General features: G+C 50.9%; 1 pseudogene; it reads left to right on the top strand.

Moving 5' to 3' along the window:
- The window catches only part of LOC112131857 (beta-glucuronidase-like), a 54,601-nt pseudogene extending 37,880 nt beyond the window's left edge, over positions 1-16,721 (top strand).
- The last annotated feature ends 1,653 nt before the right edge of the window (positions 16,722-18,374 follow it).

Genomic DNA, 18,374 nt, shown 5'->3' with positions numbered 1-18,374 from the left:
TGGATCAATAAAAGACTTACTTCTCATTCATGCTACACATACATGACAGGTTGGAAAGGGGGCTTTGATTTCCATAAGTTGCTCAGGGATCCCAGCTGAGGGATGCTCAGTTTCACTTGTGCTTCCATGATCACCAAGGCAGGAAAAAGGGTTGCAGAAAATCAGGCGTTGGCTTTTAAAAATATTGCTGTTTGCTGGGCATGGTGGCTCATGCCTGTAATCTCAGCACTTTGGGAGGCTGAGGTGGGTGGATTGCCTGAGGTCAGGTGTTCATGACCAGCCTGGCCAGTGTGGTGAAACCGCTTCTCTGCTAAAAATACAAAAATTAGCTAGATGTGGTGGTACACGCCTGTAGTGCCCGCTACTCGAGAGGCTGAGGCAGGAGAATCACTTGAACCTGGGAGGCAGAGGTTGCAGTGAGCCGAGATCATGCCACCGCACTCCAGCCTGGGCAACAGAGTGAGATTCCGCCTCAAAAAAATTTTTTGTTGTTATTGTTTTTTGTTTGTTTAAGGCTGGGCATGGTGGCTCATGCCTGTAATCCCTGCACTTTGAGAGGCCAAGTAGGGGGCAGATTACGTGAGTTTAGGAGTTTGAGAACAGCCTGGCCAACATGGCAAAACCCCGTCTCTACAAAAAATTAGCCCAGCATGGTGGCGTGCACCTGTAGTCCTAGCTATTCGGGAGGCAGAGTTGGGAGGATTGCTTGAGCCTGGGAGGCAGAGGTTGCAGTGAGCTGAGACCGTGGCACTGCCCTCCAGCGTGGGTGACAGACTGAGAACCTCTCTCTCTCTAAAAAAAAAAAAAAAAAAAAATCGCTGTTTACATTTCATTGACCAAAAAGTCACACGGTCACCCCTCACATGACAGGGTCAAAGACATGCAGCATGCAGTTCCACTTCGTGTCTAAAAAGAGGGCGAAATAAATATTTGGTTAACATCTACGGTTAATCATAATTTAAAAAGTAGGCAGAGGAGAGCTCACTGAGGATGCGACATTTGAGGTGAGGCTTCAATGACAAAGAAGCGGAAATTATAGGAGCTACACATGCAAAGTCTCTAAGGCAGGAATGGGCTTTTAAGGAACAGAAAGTAGTAGCTTGACTGTTTGGAGAACGGTGAATGAGAGTAAGAATTGAGCAGGGGCTGGGTCATACAAAGCTTTCTTGGCCATAGTAAGGAGTTTGAATTATATTTCAAGTGCACCAGGAGACCGGGCAGGGTGGCTCACACCTTTAATCCGGGCACTTTGGGAGGCTGAGGTGGGAGAATCATTTGAGCCAAGGAGTTTGAGACAGACCAGCCTGAGAAACAAAGACCCCAAAATGTCACCCAAAAATTTAAAAATGAGCAGGTCACGGTGGTACATGCTTGTGGTCCCAGCTACTTGGGAGGCTGAAATGGGAGGATCGCTTGAGCCTAGAAGGTCGAGGCTGCAGTGAGATGTGATGGTGCCACTGTACTCCAGCCAGGGCAACAGAGTGAGATCTGTCTCAAAAGAAAAAAAAAATTGGCTGCGTGTGGTGGCTCATGCCTGTAATCCCAGCACTTTGGGAGGCTGAAGCAGTGGATCACTTGAGGTCAGGAGTTTGAGACCAGCTTGGCCAACATGGTGAAATATGTTTGTATTTACTAAAAATACAAAAATTAGCTGGGTGTGGTGTTGCGTGCCTGTAATCCCAGCTACTCAGGAGGCTGAGACAGCAGAATCGTTTGAACCCAGGAGACAAGAGATTGCAGTAAGCCAAGATTGCACCATTGCACTCCAGCCTGGGAGGCAAAGTGGGACTCAGTCTAAAAAAAAAAAAATATGTGAACTGATACATTGGGCTGTGACTTCATGAAAAGATACTATCATTGTTTATAGTACTGGTACAGGTTTGTACCCTATAAACACAAGAATTGTAATAACTTCTAGTGCACATAATTATCATAAAAATGCAAACTCTATTTTAAAAAGTTAGCTGGGTGTGGTGGCATGCACCCGTGTCCAGCTACTTAGGAGGCTGTGGCAGGAGGGTTGCTTGAACCCAGGAGTTGGAGGCTGCGGTGAGCTATAATCGCACCACTGCACTCCAGCCTGGGTGCCAGAGCACATCCATGTCTCTAAAACATGCAAGCAAAATGAAACAAAATAAAAACTCTGTGTGTGTGAGATTGCACACACCAAATGATTGAGGCCGTTCTGTTAGGAGTGATGACACATTATGACTGGGTAGCAACAAGAATGAAATTATATGCTTACAATTGTACTTCTCTGATGACTCGAACTATTTCATACACATTAGCTTCTGGGTCCATATATATCAAATGTTATTTCTTTTTCCTCTTTTTCTTTTCCTTTTTTTTTTTTTTTTTTTTTGTTTGTTTGTTTTTGAGACAGAGTCTTGCTCTGTCACCCAGGCTAGAGTGTAGTGTCACAATCTCAGTTCATTGAAACCTCTGCCTCTGGGGTTCAAGTGATTTCCTTGCCTCAGCCTCCCGAGTAGCTGGGATTACAGGTGCATGCCACCACACCAGGCTAATTTTTTGTATTTTAGTGGAGACGGGGTTTTGCCATGTTGGCCAGGCTGGTCTCGAACTCCTGACCTCAGGTGATCTGCCGGCCTTAGCCTCCCAGAATGCTGGTATTGATGGTGTGAGCCACTGCACCCAGCCTTCTAATGTTACTTTTCTACTACCCTTTTTTTTTTTTTTTTTTTGAGACAGGGTCTTGCTCTGTTCCCCAGGCTGCAGTGCAGTGGTGCAATGACAGCTCACTGCAGCCTCAACCTCTCATGCTCAAGCGATGCTCCCACATCAGCCTACTGGGTAGCTGGGACTACAGGTATGTGCCACCACGCCTGGCTAATCTTTGTATTTTTTTAGAGATGGGGTTATGCTATGTTCCCTAAACTGGTTTCAAACTCCTGAGCTCAAGCAATCCGCCCACCTCAGCCTCCCAAAGTGCTGAGATTACAGGTGTGAGCCACTATGCCCAGCCAAAAAAAAAAAAAAAAGGAAGAAAGAAAGTATTCTGCTTACCATGATCCTGGGAACTGGGACGTCTAAGTCCATCAGATCCTAATGTTATAAAGACTGGAAACATGGCCGGGTGTGGTGGCTCACGCCTGTAATCCCAGCACTTTGGGAGACTGAGATGCGCGGATCACGAGGTCAGGAGATCGAGACCATCTTGACTAACACAGTGAAACCCCATCTCTACTAAAAATACAAAAAATTAGCTGGGTGTGGTGGCAGGCGCCTGTAGTCCAAGCTACTCAGGAGGCTGAGGCAGGAGAATGGCGTGAACGCAGGAGGCGGGGCTTGCAGTGAGCCAAGATTGCGCCACTGCACACTAGCCTGGGTGACAGAGTGAGACTCCGTCCCAAAAAAAAAAATACTGGAAACACATTAGAAAACTCAGCCAGGTGTGGTGGTGCATGCCTGGAGTCCCAGCTACTTGGGAGACTGAGGTAGAAAGATCTTTTGAAGGCTGGGTGTGGTGGCTCACACCTGTAATCCCAGCACTTTGGGATGCCCAGGCAGGCAGATCACGAGGTCAGGAGTTCGAGACCAGCCTAATATGGTGAAACCCCAGCTGTATTAAAAATATAGAAATTAGCCAGGTGTGGTGGCAGGTGCCCATAATCCCAGGTACTCAGGAGGCTAAGGCAGGAGAATCGCTTGAACCCAGGAGGTGGAGGTTGCAGTGAGCTGAGATCACACCATTGCACTCCAGCCTGGGTGACAGAGCAAGACTCTGTCTCAAAAAAAAAAAAAAAAAAAGATCTTTGATACCAGACTGAGCAACGTAGTGAGACCCCATTTCTGAAATAAATGTTTTTTTAAAAATTTGCCTGGGCCGGGTGCGGTGGCTTAAGCCTGTAATTCCAGTACTTTGGGAGGCCGAGGTGGGCAGATCGCATGAGGTCAGGAGTTCAAGACCACGCCACCCAACATGATGAAACCCTCTCTCTACTAAAACTACAAAATTAGCTGGTCATGGTGGCACATGCCTGTAATCCCAGCTACTTGGGAGGCTGAGGGAGAAGAATTGCTTGAACCTGGGAGGCAGAGGTTGCAGTGAGCCGAGATCACGCCACTGCGCTCCAGCCTGGGCGACAGAATAAGACTCCGTCTCAAAAAAGAAAAACAGAAAACTTTTTTTTTGTAAGATACAGGGTCTCACTACATTGTCCAGGCTGTTCTCGAACTTCTGACCTCAAGACATTTTCCCACGTTGACCTCCCAAAGCGCTGATTACAAGCATAAGCCACCCAGACACTCATCCTGCCAGAGTGTCATGTGTTGCAGAGAGCTGGGCCCGGGGATCGGGAGGAGGGGACAGTTAAGACATCCTGAGGTCAACTCTGCCAAGGCAGGAAGGTCCGTTGGTTTTCAAGGTTCAGATAGAGGACGGGATGTGACATCAGGCGAAGGATGCCACCCCTGTTCCCCTCCTGACTTGGGTGTGGTCAGCAGAGAAGTGGCACCAGGTGATGTCTGGGCCGCTTTTTCCTGGTCTACATCCTCTTTTTCTGACTTTGTGGCATTCAGTACAGGAGGAAGAGAGGAGAGGGCTGGGTGCCAGCATGCACCCCACTCACAGTGTCCTAAGCAAAGCCCCCCATCCCCCAACCAGCCTTCCTCCCTGTGACAGGCAGTGGGTCATCTGCCTGTTAGTCATGCGTCTGAACCCTCTTGCCTCAGGCTTGGATGTGGCCCTGGGCTCTCCCCTGTCTCAGGAGATATTGGGCCCATCCACTCCGAGGAGGAACTCCTGGCCCCACTGGCCCAGGTGCACAAACTGCCTTGGCAGTTGACCTGTCTGGCCCTTCTCTCTGCAGTCGGGCCCTACCCTGGACATGTGAGTTCTCTCCAGCTTCAACGACATCGGCCAAGACTGGTGGCTGTGGCATTTTGTTGGCTGGGTGTGGTACAAACGGGAGGTGACCCTGCCAGAGCAATGGACCCAGGACCTGCGCACAAGAGTGGTGCTGAGAATTGGCAGTGCCCACTCCTATGCTGTTGTGGTCAGTGCGGTCAGGAGCAGGCAGGGCGGGTTGAGTGCACACGGCTGCTGAACAGCATGGGACCTCCATCTACCACCCCACAGCCTGTCTCCTGGGGTGGGACAGTAGGGGACACTCCCCTGCCCAGAGGGCTGTGTGCTGTGTAGGGGGATAGGTGGCCTGATCTACCCTATTGGGATGTCATTCTTCCCATCTGGCTGGCAGGCCCCTGAGCCCCATGTTGCAGGTTATGTGAGGGAGTGCCTGATAGCAGGGCCCCACCTCTTGCCCTGACCTGCCACCCCCTCCCCTTATCCCCTGTGCCTGCAGTGGGTGAATGGGGTTGACACACTAGAGCATGAAGGGCAGACATCAGCAGCCTGGTCTAGGTGGTGCCCCTGGCCTCTTGCCTCCCCATCGCTATCACCATCAACAACATGCTCACCCCCTCCACCCTGCCACCAGGGACCATCCGCTACATGACCAACACCTCCAAGTGGGTACCATCCTGTCTCCACCACACCCACCCACCTTCCCATCCCACCCCGTGGTCTTCTCGTAAGGGACAGGGTGGCCTTCACAGAGTGGACTTCTTCAACTAAGCGGGACTGCAGTGGGCTGTGCTTCTGTAGACGACACCCACCACTTACATCGATGACATCACCGTCACCACCAGCGTGGAGCATGACAGTGGTGAGGGCTTCTGGTAGGATCCTCCCTCAGCGGGCCCAGGGTGGCACTGTTTGTTCCCTGTTTGGAAAGCTCTCCCAGGAAAAAGGTTCTCCCAGCTTCTCTAAACCCTCACAGGTTCCCATCCACCTACGAAGGTAAAATCCAGCCGGTCTGAGTGGGCACAGGCTCCCAAAATCACCCATGTGTTTGACCTTGCTTGGAGAAGAGAGGTCTGGCCTAACATCACACAGCTCAGGGTGGCCATGCTGTCCCTTCCCCATGGTGCTGCTCTCACTCCAGCTCCCCTTGATACACATTGTGTTCAAGGAACAGGCAGCTTCGGGGGGCCGGGCACAGTGGCTCACTCCTGTCAACCCAGCTCTTTGCAAGGAGGCCCTGGTGGGAGGATCACTTGAGGCCAGGAGTTGAAGACCAGCCTGGGCAACATAGCGAGACCATCACCACAAAAAATTAAAAAATTAGCCAGGCATGGTGATGTGTGCCACTAGTCCCAGCTGCTGAGGCAGGAGAATCACTTGAGCCTGGGAGGTCAGGGGTGCAGTGAGCTATGACCATGCCACTGCACTCCGGTCTGGGCAACAGACGGAGACCCTGTCTTTTTTTGGAGACAGATTTCTCGCTCTGTCACCCAGGCTGGAGGGCAGTGGTGGGATCTTGGCTCACTGCAACCTCCACCTCACGGGTTCAAGCGATTCTCCTGCCTCAGCCTCCCGAATAGCTGGGATTGCAGGCACCCACCACCATGCCCGGTTAATTTTTGTATTTTGTTTAGTAGAGATGGAGTTTCACCATTGCTGGCCTGGCTGGTCCTGAACTCCTGACCTCAGATGATCCACCCGCCTCAGCCTCCCAAAGCGTAAGGATTACAGGCGTGACCCACCATGCCCGGCTGGGATACTCTGTCTTTAAGGAAAAAAAAATTTTTTTTAAGTTTTTTTCTTTTTTAAAATATATCTTTTTCTTTTTCTGAGATGAGGCCTTGCGCTATCTGCCAGGCTGGTGTGCGGTGGTGAGATTATTGACAGCTGTTGTGGGGCCGCAGTTCTAAGTTTAAAGGGATTTAGGCTGGGTGTGGTGGCTAATGCCTGTTATCCCAGCACTTTGGGAGGCCAAGGTGGGCGGATGACTTGAGCCGAAAGTTGGAGACTCACCTGGGCAACATAGTGAGACCCTGTCTCAAAAAATAAATAAAATAAATAAGTAAATAAGAATTTAAACAAGAATCGCACAGCAAAGACGATGCAGCATACAGCAATTTATTGCAAAGGAAAAAGTGTTTTGACAGTTAAGTTCAGAATAGCCTGGATGCAGTGGCTTGTGCCTGTAATCCTAGCACTTTCTGAGGCTGAGGTAGGTGGATCACTTGAGCTCAGGAGTTCAACCCAGCCTGGCCAACATTAGCTGGGCATGATGGCATGTGCCTGTAATATACCAGCTACTCAGGAGGTTGAGATGGGAGAATTGCTTGAACCCAGGAGGTGGAGGTTGCAGTGAGCTGTGATTGCAACACTGCACTCCAGCCTGGGTGACAGAGCGAGACCCCGTCTCAGAAAATATAATGAAGTACAAAATACACGGTTCACCGTGAGAGAGAGAGAATTCAGGGCAGGCTGCTCGTAAGGATGAGACAGCGCTGATTATTACTGGGGAGACACTGGGAGTCTTACATGATGAATTCCTAAGGAGCTGGGAAGAGGTGTTACTCTAAGCAAGCTCTGGGTCGTCCTCTTGGTGCACATGCCCAGTAGCTGTACTTGCTTACATCTACTTACAGGTGAGTTTACACATCACCTGTCTCAGCGCCGTGGCTGGCATGTCCAAAGGACACGGTCACTTCCTTGACTACCTACCCTGCCTCAAGATCATAGCTCACTGCAGCCCTGAACTCCTGGCTCAAGCAATCCTCCCACTTCATCCTCCCGAGTAGCTAGGGCTGCTGGGAATGCAGGCATGCACCACCACGCCTGGCTAATTTTTTGTATTTTTATGGAAGAAGTGGTTTTAATATGTCACCAAGGCTGATCTTGAACTCCTGGGCTCAAGCGATCCTTTCATCTCAGCCTCCCCAGGTGTTGGGATTACAGGTGTGACCATGTTGCCTGGCCAAAAAAATCTTTTTTTAAATTAAAAAAAAAAAAGCGCCAGGCGTGGGGGTTCACACCTGTAATCCCAGCAATTTTGGAGGCCATGGCAGGAGGATCACCTTAAGTCAGGTGTTGGAGACCAGCCTGGCCAACATGTCAAAACTCCATCTCTACTAAAAAGTACAAAATTAGCTGGGCATGGTGGTACACGCCTAAAATCCCACGTACTTGGAAGGCTGAAGCAGGAGAATCACCTGAACCCAGGAGGTGGAGGTTGCAGTGAGCCGACATCATGCCACTGCACTCCAGCCTGGGGGACAGAGCGAGACTTTGTCTCAAAAAAAAAAAAAAAATTAAAAGTTTTAAAAAAGCAACAGAAACAAATGACTGCCTGGGAGTGGTGACTGCAGGACACTCCCGTTTGTGTGGCCCAGGTCATGTCCCTCCCTCAGCCCTGGTATTTCTTGCCTCCTGCAGGGCTGGTGAATTACCAGATCTCCGTCAAGTGCAGTAACCAGTTCGAGTTGGAAGTGCCTCTTCTGGATGCAGAAAACAAAGTCGTGGCCAAGGGAGCCAGGACCCAGGGCCAGCTGAAGGTGCCGGGTGCCAGCCTCTGGTAGCCATACTTGACGCACGAATGCTCCACCTATCTGTACTCGTTGGAGGTAACGGTGGTTTGGGACTTGCTTAAGGGAGGTCTTTTGCCCCCATCTGGTGGCCCTGGCTTCAGCAGGAGCCCAGGACAGGTGGATGGGCAGGCATGGTCCTCTGATGTTTCCTACCCTTGGTGGGAGGCCCAGGTTTTTTTTTTTTTTTTTTTTTTTGAGATGGTCTCACTCTGTCACCCAGGCTGGAGTGCAATGGCCTGATTACAACTCACTGCAGCCTTGAGCTCCTAGGCTGCAGCAATCCTCCTACCTGGACTGCTGAGTAGCTGGGACTACAGGCACATGCCACCATGCCTGGCTAATTAAAAAAAACCTTTTTTGTAGGCTGGGCATGGTGGCTTACACCTGTAATCCCAGCACTTTCGGAGGCCGAGGTGGCTGGATCACTTGAGGCCAGGATTTGAAGACCATCCTGGCTAACACGATGAAACCCCGTCTCTATTAAAAATACAAAAAAAAATTAGCCAGGCGTGGTGGTGGTGGGCCCCTGTAGTCCCAGCTACTCGGGAGGCTGAGGCAGGAGAATGGCATGAACCCAGGAGGCAGAGCTTGCAGTGAGCCGAGATCATGCCACTGTACTCCAGCCTGGGTGACAGAGTGAGACTCCATCTCAAAAAAAAAAATAAAAAAATGCAAATTTGCTGGGCATGGTGGTGCATGCCTGTAATCCAACTACTCAGGAGGCTGAGGCAGGAGAATTGCTTGAATTTGGGAGGCAGAGGCTGCAGTGAGTTGAGATCATGTCACTGTACTCCAGCCTGGGTGACAGAGTGAGACTGTCTCAAAAAAAAAATTATTTTTAGAGATGGGGGTCTCACTCTGTCACCAGGCTGGTCTTAAACTCCTGGACTCAAGTGATCCTCCTGCCTTAGCCTCCCAAAGCGTGGGAACTCCAGGCATGAGCTACCCTGTCTGGTCAAGGGGAAGGCCCAGTTTTGAAGGGCAGGTCCCCAGGGTCAGCCAGGGAAGGGCAGAGCCTCTGTTTGCTACATCTCTGCTTGCAGCCCCGAGGCAGCTGCTGGGGTGCATGAAGGGCCTTCCTGCCAAAGGGCAGGCCAGATGGGGCTCAGGCTGTCAGGGTGCTCACACCTGGTGCTTTGGTTGTCGTAGGTGCGGCTGACTGCACAGATGTCACTGGGGCCTGTGTCTGACTTCTACACACTCCCTGTGGGGGTCCGCACTGTGGCTGTCACCGAGAGCCAGTTCCTCATCAATGGGAAAACTTTGTATTTCCACAGCGTCAACAAGCATGAGGATGTGGACGTGAGTTGGGGCTCCTGGGTCCTCGTGGGGGCTGCTTCTGGTCACCTTCTACTTTTGCCTTCCCTGTGTCCCGCAGTTGAGCACAGCTCAGGGTAATGAGGCAAATGGCTCCAAACTGCCCTGTGGTGGAGCTGGTGCTTGGGCTGGAGAGGGTGCTTGGGCTGGAGAGGGGGCTTGTGGGGTTGCTCTCCAGGGTCCTGGCTGTTGGAGGAAGTGCAGCTTTGACAGGGACATGGGTCACTCGGCTCTGCTGTCTCCTAGATCCGAGGGAAGGGCTTCGACTGGCCGCTGCTGGAGAAGGACTTCAACCTGCTTCGCTGGCTTGGTGCCAATGCCTTCCACACCAGCCACTACCCCTACGCCGAGGAGGTGCTGCAGATGCGTGACCGCTATGGGATTGTGGTCATCGATGAGTAGTGTCCCTCCATGGGCCTGGTGCTGCCATGAGTCCCCACCACGCACCCACTCCGCCTTCCCAGCCCGCGGGCCTCACCGTGATCTTCTGTCCCTTCCCTCCTGGCCCGCAGGCAGCTCTTCAACAACGTGTCTGCATCACCACATGCGGGTGATGAAGGAACTGGTGTGCAGGGACACACCCTGCCATGGTAACGTGGTCTGTGGCCAAGGAGCCTGCATGCTACCTGGAATCTGCCGGCTACTACTTCAAGTGAGTGCCCCCTGCCTGCCCTGGGCTGGATTGGGAAGGAGACCCAGGCAGGTGGCTCACTGGGGTGGGTGTGTGCTGTTCAAGATCAGCCCGTCTCAGCCCTTTGGGAGGGCTGCCCATACCCGGACAGTTCAGGGGACCAAATATCTACCCACCCAAATTATGGTTTTCTTTTGCTTGCTTGCTTTTTTTTTGAGATGGAGTCTTGCTGTGTCGCCCAGGCTGGAGTGTGGCAGCACAGTCTTGGCTCACTAAAACCTCCGCCTCCCGGGTTCACGTGATTCTCCTGGCTCAGCCTTCTGAGTAGCCAGGATTAGAGACATGCATGAGCCACTGCGCCTGGGCTGTTTTTTGTTTTTTTGGACAGGGTCTCACTCTGGTTGCCGAGGCTGGAGTGCAGTGGCACAATCTCAGCTCCCTGCAGCCTCAACTTCCCAGGCTCAGGTGATCCTCCTGCCTCAGCCTCCCAAGTAGCTGGGATTGTAGATGTATGCCACCATGCTCAGCTAATTGTTGGCCTTTTTTTTTTGAGATGGATTCTCACTCTGTCGCCCAGGCTGGAGTGCAGTGGCATAATCTTGGGTAACTGCAACCTCCACCTCCCAGGTTTAAGTGATTCTCCAGCCTCAGCCTCCCAAGTAGCTGAAATTACAGGTACGTGCCACCACGCCCAACTAACTTTAGCACTTTTCAGTAGAGACAGTGTTTCACCATGTTGGCAAGGCTGGTCTTGGACTCCTGACCTCAGGTGATCTGCCTGCCTTGGCTTCCCAAATGCTGGGATTACAGGCGTGAGCCACTGTGCCTGGCTAAGTTTTGTATTTTTAATAGAGATGGGGTTTCACCATGTTGGCCAGGCTGGCCTCGAACTCCTGGCCTTAAGTGACCTGCCTGCCTCAGCTTCCCAAAGTGCTGGGATTACAGGTGTGAGCCACCGCACCCGGCCTCCCTTTTTTCCTTACAATCATGCAATTCTAACTCAGCGTTCAGAGGTGGATTTTTCACTTGCAGCAGATGCAGTAGAGGTTGTAGAAATGCTCCTTGAGGCAGACGCCACACCCTGATTTCATGGAGTGCTTTGGGCTGAGCCAAGTCTGCAGTAGGCAGAAGGTTCTAAGAAGTTGTCCCAGCCTGGGCAAAGGACAGTTCAGAGCTGGGGGGCACAGGGGTGTGCTCAGCAGGACTGGGTGGACAGGTCCTTTGTTGCAAAGGTGGAGAGCACTGGCTTCCAGGAGCAGGTGCCTGACACAGGCTTCTTTGGGAGGTGGCCAGAGGAGATGCTTGATTTCCGGGGCAGGAATTGGAGGGAGCTGCCCAGGCTGGAGTGGTTCAGCCAGGCTGTCACAAGGCTTTGAAGCTTCTCATCTGAGAGCCCACACTCCCTGTTTGCTTGATGCATTAGTAAATATCCCACCCAAATCTGCATCCATCCGCTCCTGTGTTCAAGAGCTGTTTCAGGGAGTCAACCTCATTTTTGCCAGTGTTCAGCCCACTGACCTCAGCTCTGTGTACCTGGAAAGGTGGCTGCTCCTCTGGGGGGACAGGATTCGGAGGCAGGGGAAGAAAGAGTGATGTTAGAGAGCTCAGTCTAGGACTACAGGATCGTGTGCCCTTACATAAAATACATCTGAAGTTAGGGAAGAAAGCAGTGGCTTCATGCCTTTTTTTCTTTTCTTTTTTGTTTTGTTTGTTCATTTGTTTGTTTCGAGACAGGTTCTTGCTCTGTGGACCAGGCTGGAGTGCAGTGGCACGATCCCGGCTCACTACAACCTCCACCTCCTGGGTTCAAGCGATTCTTGTGCCTCAGCCTCCTGAGTAGCTGGTGTTACAGACGTGTGCCACCATGCTCGGCTAATTTTTGTATTTGTAGTAGAGACAGGGTTTCGCCATGTTGGCCAGGCTGATCTTGAACTCCCGACCTTAAGTGATACACCTGCCTCAGCCTCCCAAAGTGTAGGGATTACCAGTGTGAGCCATTGTGCCTGGTCTCGTGTTGTGTTCTGGTGGGGGAAGATGGGACAGAGAGGATGGAAGGGTGTCTGAGCCATTCCTGGACTGATGGAACCTGTCTTCTGCCTTTTGTAGACAGGATGGTGATCGCTCACACCAAAGTCTTGGACCCCTCACGGCCTGTGACCTTTGTGACCAACTCCAACTGTGCAGCAGATAAAGGGGTGAGCCTGGGGGTCCCCCCTCATTTTTCCCCACCTTTGCCTGGGCTTGTCCTGAAGCCTGATCATGGAACAACTGGAAAGGACCATGAGCTGCCAATCTGGGTTTTTTTTTTAATTTTGTTTTCTTACTTAAAAAGATAGAGACAGGGTCTCGCCATGTTGCCCAGGCTGATCTTGAACTCCTGGGCTCAAGTGATCCTCCTGCCTCAGCCTCCCAAAGGTCTGGGGTTACAGGTGTGGGCCACCGCACCGAGCCTCAGCCAGTCTGTTTTCAAAGATGATCTTTAGGTTAGTGAGAATTCTCTCCCTGCTTACTTGCCAGGCAGTGTGGCTTTCTCAATACAAGGAGGGTGGGCATAGGACAAATCCCATAGGTGGGATTTGTTTGCTCAGTTTGGACTCAGCGTTTTTTGCACTTTGATTTAATAGACTCATAAAATGTCAAAGGTTTAAAGGAGCTTAGAGTTCATCTGGCCCACACCTGGCTGATCAGAATCTCTAGGGGAAGTTTTTTTGAAATGGCAATCTCTGCATTCTGAGATCCTGATTCAGTAACTCCAGGGTTGGAGCCTTTGTTTTTCTTTTTCTTTTGTAGAGGCAAGATCTTTCTCTGTTGCCCTGGCTGGAGTGCAGTGGTGTGATCATAGCTCACTGCAGCCTTGAATTCCTGGGCCCAAGCGATCCTCTTGCCTCAGTGTCCCGAGTAGCTGGGATTCCAGGTGTGCACCACTGTGCTTGGCTAATTTTAAATTATTTTTTAGAGATGGGATCTCACTATGTTGCCCAGGCTGGTCTCAAACCCTTGAGCTCAAGTGATCCTCCTACCTTGTCCTCCCAAAGTGGTGGGATTACAGGCACAAGCTGCCATTAGCATTCTTTTTTGAGGTGGAGTCTTGCTCTGTTGCCCAGGCTGGAATGCAAAGGTACAATCTTGGCTTACTGCAACCTCCCCCTCCCAGGTTCAAGCAATTCTCCTGTCTCGGCCTCCGATGTAGCTGGGATTACAGGCGCACACTACCATGCCCGACTTAAGTTTTGTATTTTTTAGTAGAAATGGGATTTTGCCATGTTGGCCAGGCTCGTCTCAAACTCCTGACCTCAGGTGATCCACCCACCTCGGCCTCCCAAAGTGCTGGGATTACAGGCGTGAGCCACTGCACTTGGCCAGCATTCTTACTAGAAAGAAGTGTATTCAGGATGCATTAGAAACTAGCCAGTTGGACACAGAAGCCTCTGCTGCTCAGCCCTGAGCACCACTTTGCTGAAGCTGCCGGTGGCTCGGTCATCTCTGCCCTGCTCCTAGGTGGGACTCTCAGGCCCTCTACAGCCCACAGTGCTGCCTCGTGAATGCTGCCTCATGAAAGGTGCCTCAAGATTCTCTGTGATGACCGGGCATGGTGGCTTACGCCTGTAATCCCAGCACTTTGGGAGGCTAAGGTGGACAGATCACTTGAGGTCAGGAGTTCGAGACCAGCCCAGCCAACTGGTGAAACCTTGTTTCCACAAAAAATACAAAAAATTAGCTGGACGTGATGGCGCATGCCTCTAATCCCAGCTACTTGGGAGGCTGAGGCACGAGAAGCACTTGATCATGGGAGACAGAAGTTGCAGTGAGCAAGATCGCGCCCCTACGTTCTAGCCTGGGCAACACAGTGAGGCTCTGTATCCAAAACAAAACAAAAAAAGACTTTCTGTGAGAATGACTGCATCGGCCCCTCAGATGGGAGCGCTTCTCCAGAGCAAGGTGAGGGGAAGCCCAGTGATGGGACTGCTGCCTGGAGAAGAGTCAGTTCCAGTGGCGGGGGCCCTGGGCTTTACCTGAGGACTGCGTGTTGGCAGCTGCTCTGCTTCTCTCAGCCGTTTTCAGCTGCCACATTGGTGCAGTCACAGGCCTGCTTCCTTTGGGCCATTTTGTCACCATGTTTCCTGCCTGTGAGGCAGGGTAATTTCAGGATCTAAACTGGTGAACTTGGATGTTCTCAGCCTTGAGAGGTGGCTCTTCCCTTCTAGTTATTTTTTTATTTTTTATTTTTTGTTTTTGTACAAATGGGGTCACATGACGTTGCCCAGGCTGGTCTCAAACTCCTGTGCTCAAGCATTCCTCCCACCCTGGCCTCTCAATGTGCTGGGATTACAGGCCGGAGCCACTGTGCCCTGTTCATTGTCTTACTACTGTATTTTTAGATCCAGGGTCTTGCTGTGTTGCCCAGGCTGGTCTCGAACTCCTGGCCTCAAGGCATCCTCCTGCCTCAGCCTCCCAGAGTGTCTGGATTACATCCCCTTCTTACCTTCTCTGCCAGAAGAGCCCCTAAAGCGTATGAGTGCTGAATCATGTGGTCTTCTGGGCGCTGAACGGGCTCAGCTGCTCTGGTCCTAGGCTCATGTGAACATGATCCGTGTGAACAGCTACTACTCTTGGTATCATGACTACAGGCACCTGGAGTTGATTCAGCTGCAGCTGGCCACCCAGTTTGAGAAGCCCATTATTCAGAGCGGGTACGGAGCAGAAACAATTGCAGGTTTTCATCAGGTAAGTGGTATTGAACTTTCTGCTTGTGTGTTCTCTCGGGACAGAGATGTCACTCACCTCCCCCAGCCTGCCCTGCGTCCACTGCACTGCTCCCCTCACTTCAGCTTTGGGCTCATCTCCCACTGCCCCATCCATGTTCCCTCCCCGCCAGCAGCCAGGCCTCTGCCCCACTCACTTGATCCTCTGAGGTGGCCTCCTTATCGGCTTTGTTTCTAGACAGCCTCGTATCACCCGTGCCCAAGTGGTCTTTCTAACAAATCCAAATTTGTGTGTGTTTGTTTGTGAGACCGGGTCTCTCTCTGTCTTCCAGACTGGAGTGCAGTGGTGTGATCACTGCTCACTGCAGCCTAAACTTCCTGGGCCCAAGTGATCCTCCCACCTCAGCCTCCTGAGTAGCTGGGAACATAGGCACATGCCAACATGCCTGGCTAATTTTTTTACTTTTGTAGAGATGGGGTCTTGCTATGTTGCCCAGGCTGGTTTTGATTCCTGGGCTCAAGTGATCCTCCTGCCTCACCCTCACAAAGCACTGGGATTACAGGTGTGAGCCACTGCGCCCGGCCACAGATCAAAATTTGAGAGTCCTGTCATTGGCTCCCCCATGCCCACAGGACAAAGCCCTAACCCCTGGTCAGGACACTCAGTGTCCTCTGCTCTCTCCTGGGTTTTCATCTCCTTCTCCCCTCTATCCCAGCCACTGATCTGTTTCCACTGCCCTCGTTTGCTCTCCTGCTCTTGCTTGAGCTGTTTCTTCTGCCTGGAATGCCCATGTGGGCACCATAATCACCAACTAAAAGATTCTTGTTTTTTCTTTATTTTTTTAGAGATAGGTTCTTGCTATGTTGCCCAAGCTGGTCTCGAGTTCCTGGACTCAATTGATCTTCCTGCCTTGGCCTCCCAAAGTGCTGAGATTAGAGGTGTGATCCACTGTGCTAGCCTTTTTTTTTTTTTTTTTTTTTTTTGACAGGGTCTTGTTCTGTTGTGTAGGCTGGAGTGCAGTGGTGCCATCATAGCTCACTGCAGCCTTGAACCCCTGGGCTGAAGCGATTCCCCTGCCTCAGCCTCCTGAGTAGCTGGGACGACAGGCATGAACCACCATGGGCAGTCTATTTTTAAAATTTTGGGGGCTGGGCGCGGTGACTCATGCCTGTAGTCCTAGCACTTTGGGAGACCGAGATGGGTGGATCACGAGGTCAGAAGTTCAAGACTAGCCTGGCCAACATGGTGAAAGCCCGTCTCTACTAAAGATACAAAAAATTAGCCGGGTGGAAGTTGCAGTTAGCTGAGATTGCGCCATTGCACTCCAGCCTGGGTGACAGGACGAGACTCCATCTCAAAAAAAAAGAATTTTTTTTTTGTAGAGATCTAGTCTCACTCTCAGGCTGGTCTTGACCTCCTGGCCTTAAGTGATTCTCTCCCCTCAGACTCTCAAAGTACTGGGAATATGAGCATGAGTCACACGATGCATGGCTGAAAAGATTTCTATTCACTCTCAGAGTCTCCCCACAGCTGTCCCCCTGTGGGGAGGTTTACCCTACCTGCGCCAGGCTGAGGGAACCTTCCGCATGCTCTGCCCCTGTTGCAGCCCGAACCTGGCTCTCCCAGTGTTCTCGCCAGGCACTGCCGATGTTTCTTTGCCTCTCTTTGACTGGACTGTGGGCTCAGGAGAGAGGAGTTCTATGTATTGTTGCTTCCCAGGTACTCTGTGATGTCTGACAAAGCACGCGCTAAATAGTATCTATTGAGGGCATGCCGTCTGGAACATGATCTTGCTTTCATACCATGATTTTGCTGTCAAACCATATTTTCATGTGGACGCAAAGTTACATTCTACAGAGATCCAGTGTGTTATAAATGCAGATTTTCTAATAAATTCAGACTCAAGAAGGCTTCTTGTTGCAGAGTTTGTTTTCATGCACAGAAAAGGTAGAGTTTCTTATTTCCCAGGTGTCTGGGGAATGATGATGAATACCAAGAAGTATCTTAATGAATGTGTTTATTTGTTGATTCATTTTTGAGACGGAGTCTTGCTCTGTTGCCCAAGCTGGAGGGCAGTGGTGCAGTCTTGGCTCACTGCAACCTCTGTCCCCCAGTTTCAAGCAATTCTCATGCGTCAACCTCCCTAGTAGCTGGGAATGCACCACTACACCTGGCTAATTTTTGTATTTTTAGAGATGGGGTTTCACCATGTTGACCAGGCTAGTCTCAAACTCCTGACCTCAGGTGATCCACCCACCTCAGCCTCCCAAAGTGCTGGGATTTCAGGGGTGAGCCACTGTGCCCAGCCTACAAGTTTATTTTTTATTTCTTGGGAAGAATCAACTTAAGTACTAGTTAACCTCAACTCTGGTTCCACTTCTCCCCTTATCTTGCTGTGCAGATTTGGAAAAGTTAATAAACCTCTCTGTGTACTAGGTTTCTGAAAGCTGGCAAAGCACATTTACCATCCTTCATTCACAGCATTATTATTAGGAACATATAAAATATTATGTGTACAGCAACAACAACAACAACAAATATTTCAGTCCCTGATAGTGAATGGAGAAGGCCTTAGTTGTGTTTACGGTGGTTTTTATGTATTTGTGGTTGGGATGTAGCCTTGGGCTGAACGTCTTTTCAGGTTCTTGAATTTGTAGGGAAAGCAATATAGACATAGGAAGATTTGGGCTCAGACTGGGTGCGGTGCCTCATGCCTGTAATCCCAGGACTTTGGGAGGCCTAGGTGAGAGGATTGCTTGAGGCCGGGTGTTTGAGATCAACCTGGGCAACATAGCAAGACCCCATCTCTACACACACACACACACACACACACACACAAAAGACAAAATAAGCCAGGCATAGTGTGCACACCTGTCATCTTAGCTACTTGAAAAGCTGAGGCAGGAGAATTGCTTGAGCTCAGGAGCTGGAGGCTGCAGTGAGCTATGATTGCACAATTGCACTCCAGCCTGGGTGAGAGAGCAAGACCCTGACTTGCTTTCTCAATATAGGGCGACCCCATCTCTACAAAAAATAATTTTTTAAAGTGAGCTGGGCATGGCGAGGCATGCCTGTGGTCCCAATTACTCAGGGGCTGAGGTAGGAGGATCGCTTGAGCCCAGGAGGTCAAGGCTGCAGTGAGCTGTGATCATGCCAGTGCACTCCAACCTGGGTGACAGAGGGAGACCCTGTCTGAAAAGAAAAAATAAAAAGATCTGAGGTTGGTGTTCCAGGTAAATAAAAATTTGCCAGTGAGTAGGGGGGCAGTTGGATATCACTAAAGGGGAACGCTTTAGGGAGGACTTTGATCACCACTTCAGTG

This window comes from Pongo abelii, chromosome 6 (genome assembly GCF_028885655.2).
Source record: "Pongo abelii isolate AG06213 chromosome 6, NHGRI_mPonAbe1-v2.0_pri, whole genome shotgun sequence".
Classification (NCBI taxonomy): Eukaryota; Metazoa; Chordata; class Mammalia; order Primates; family Hominidae; genus Pongo; species Pongo abelii.
The sequence above is the reverse complement of the archived record's forward strand: the minus strand, read 5'-3'. Positions and strand labels throughout refer to the sequence as shown.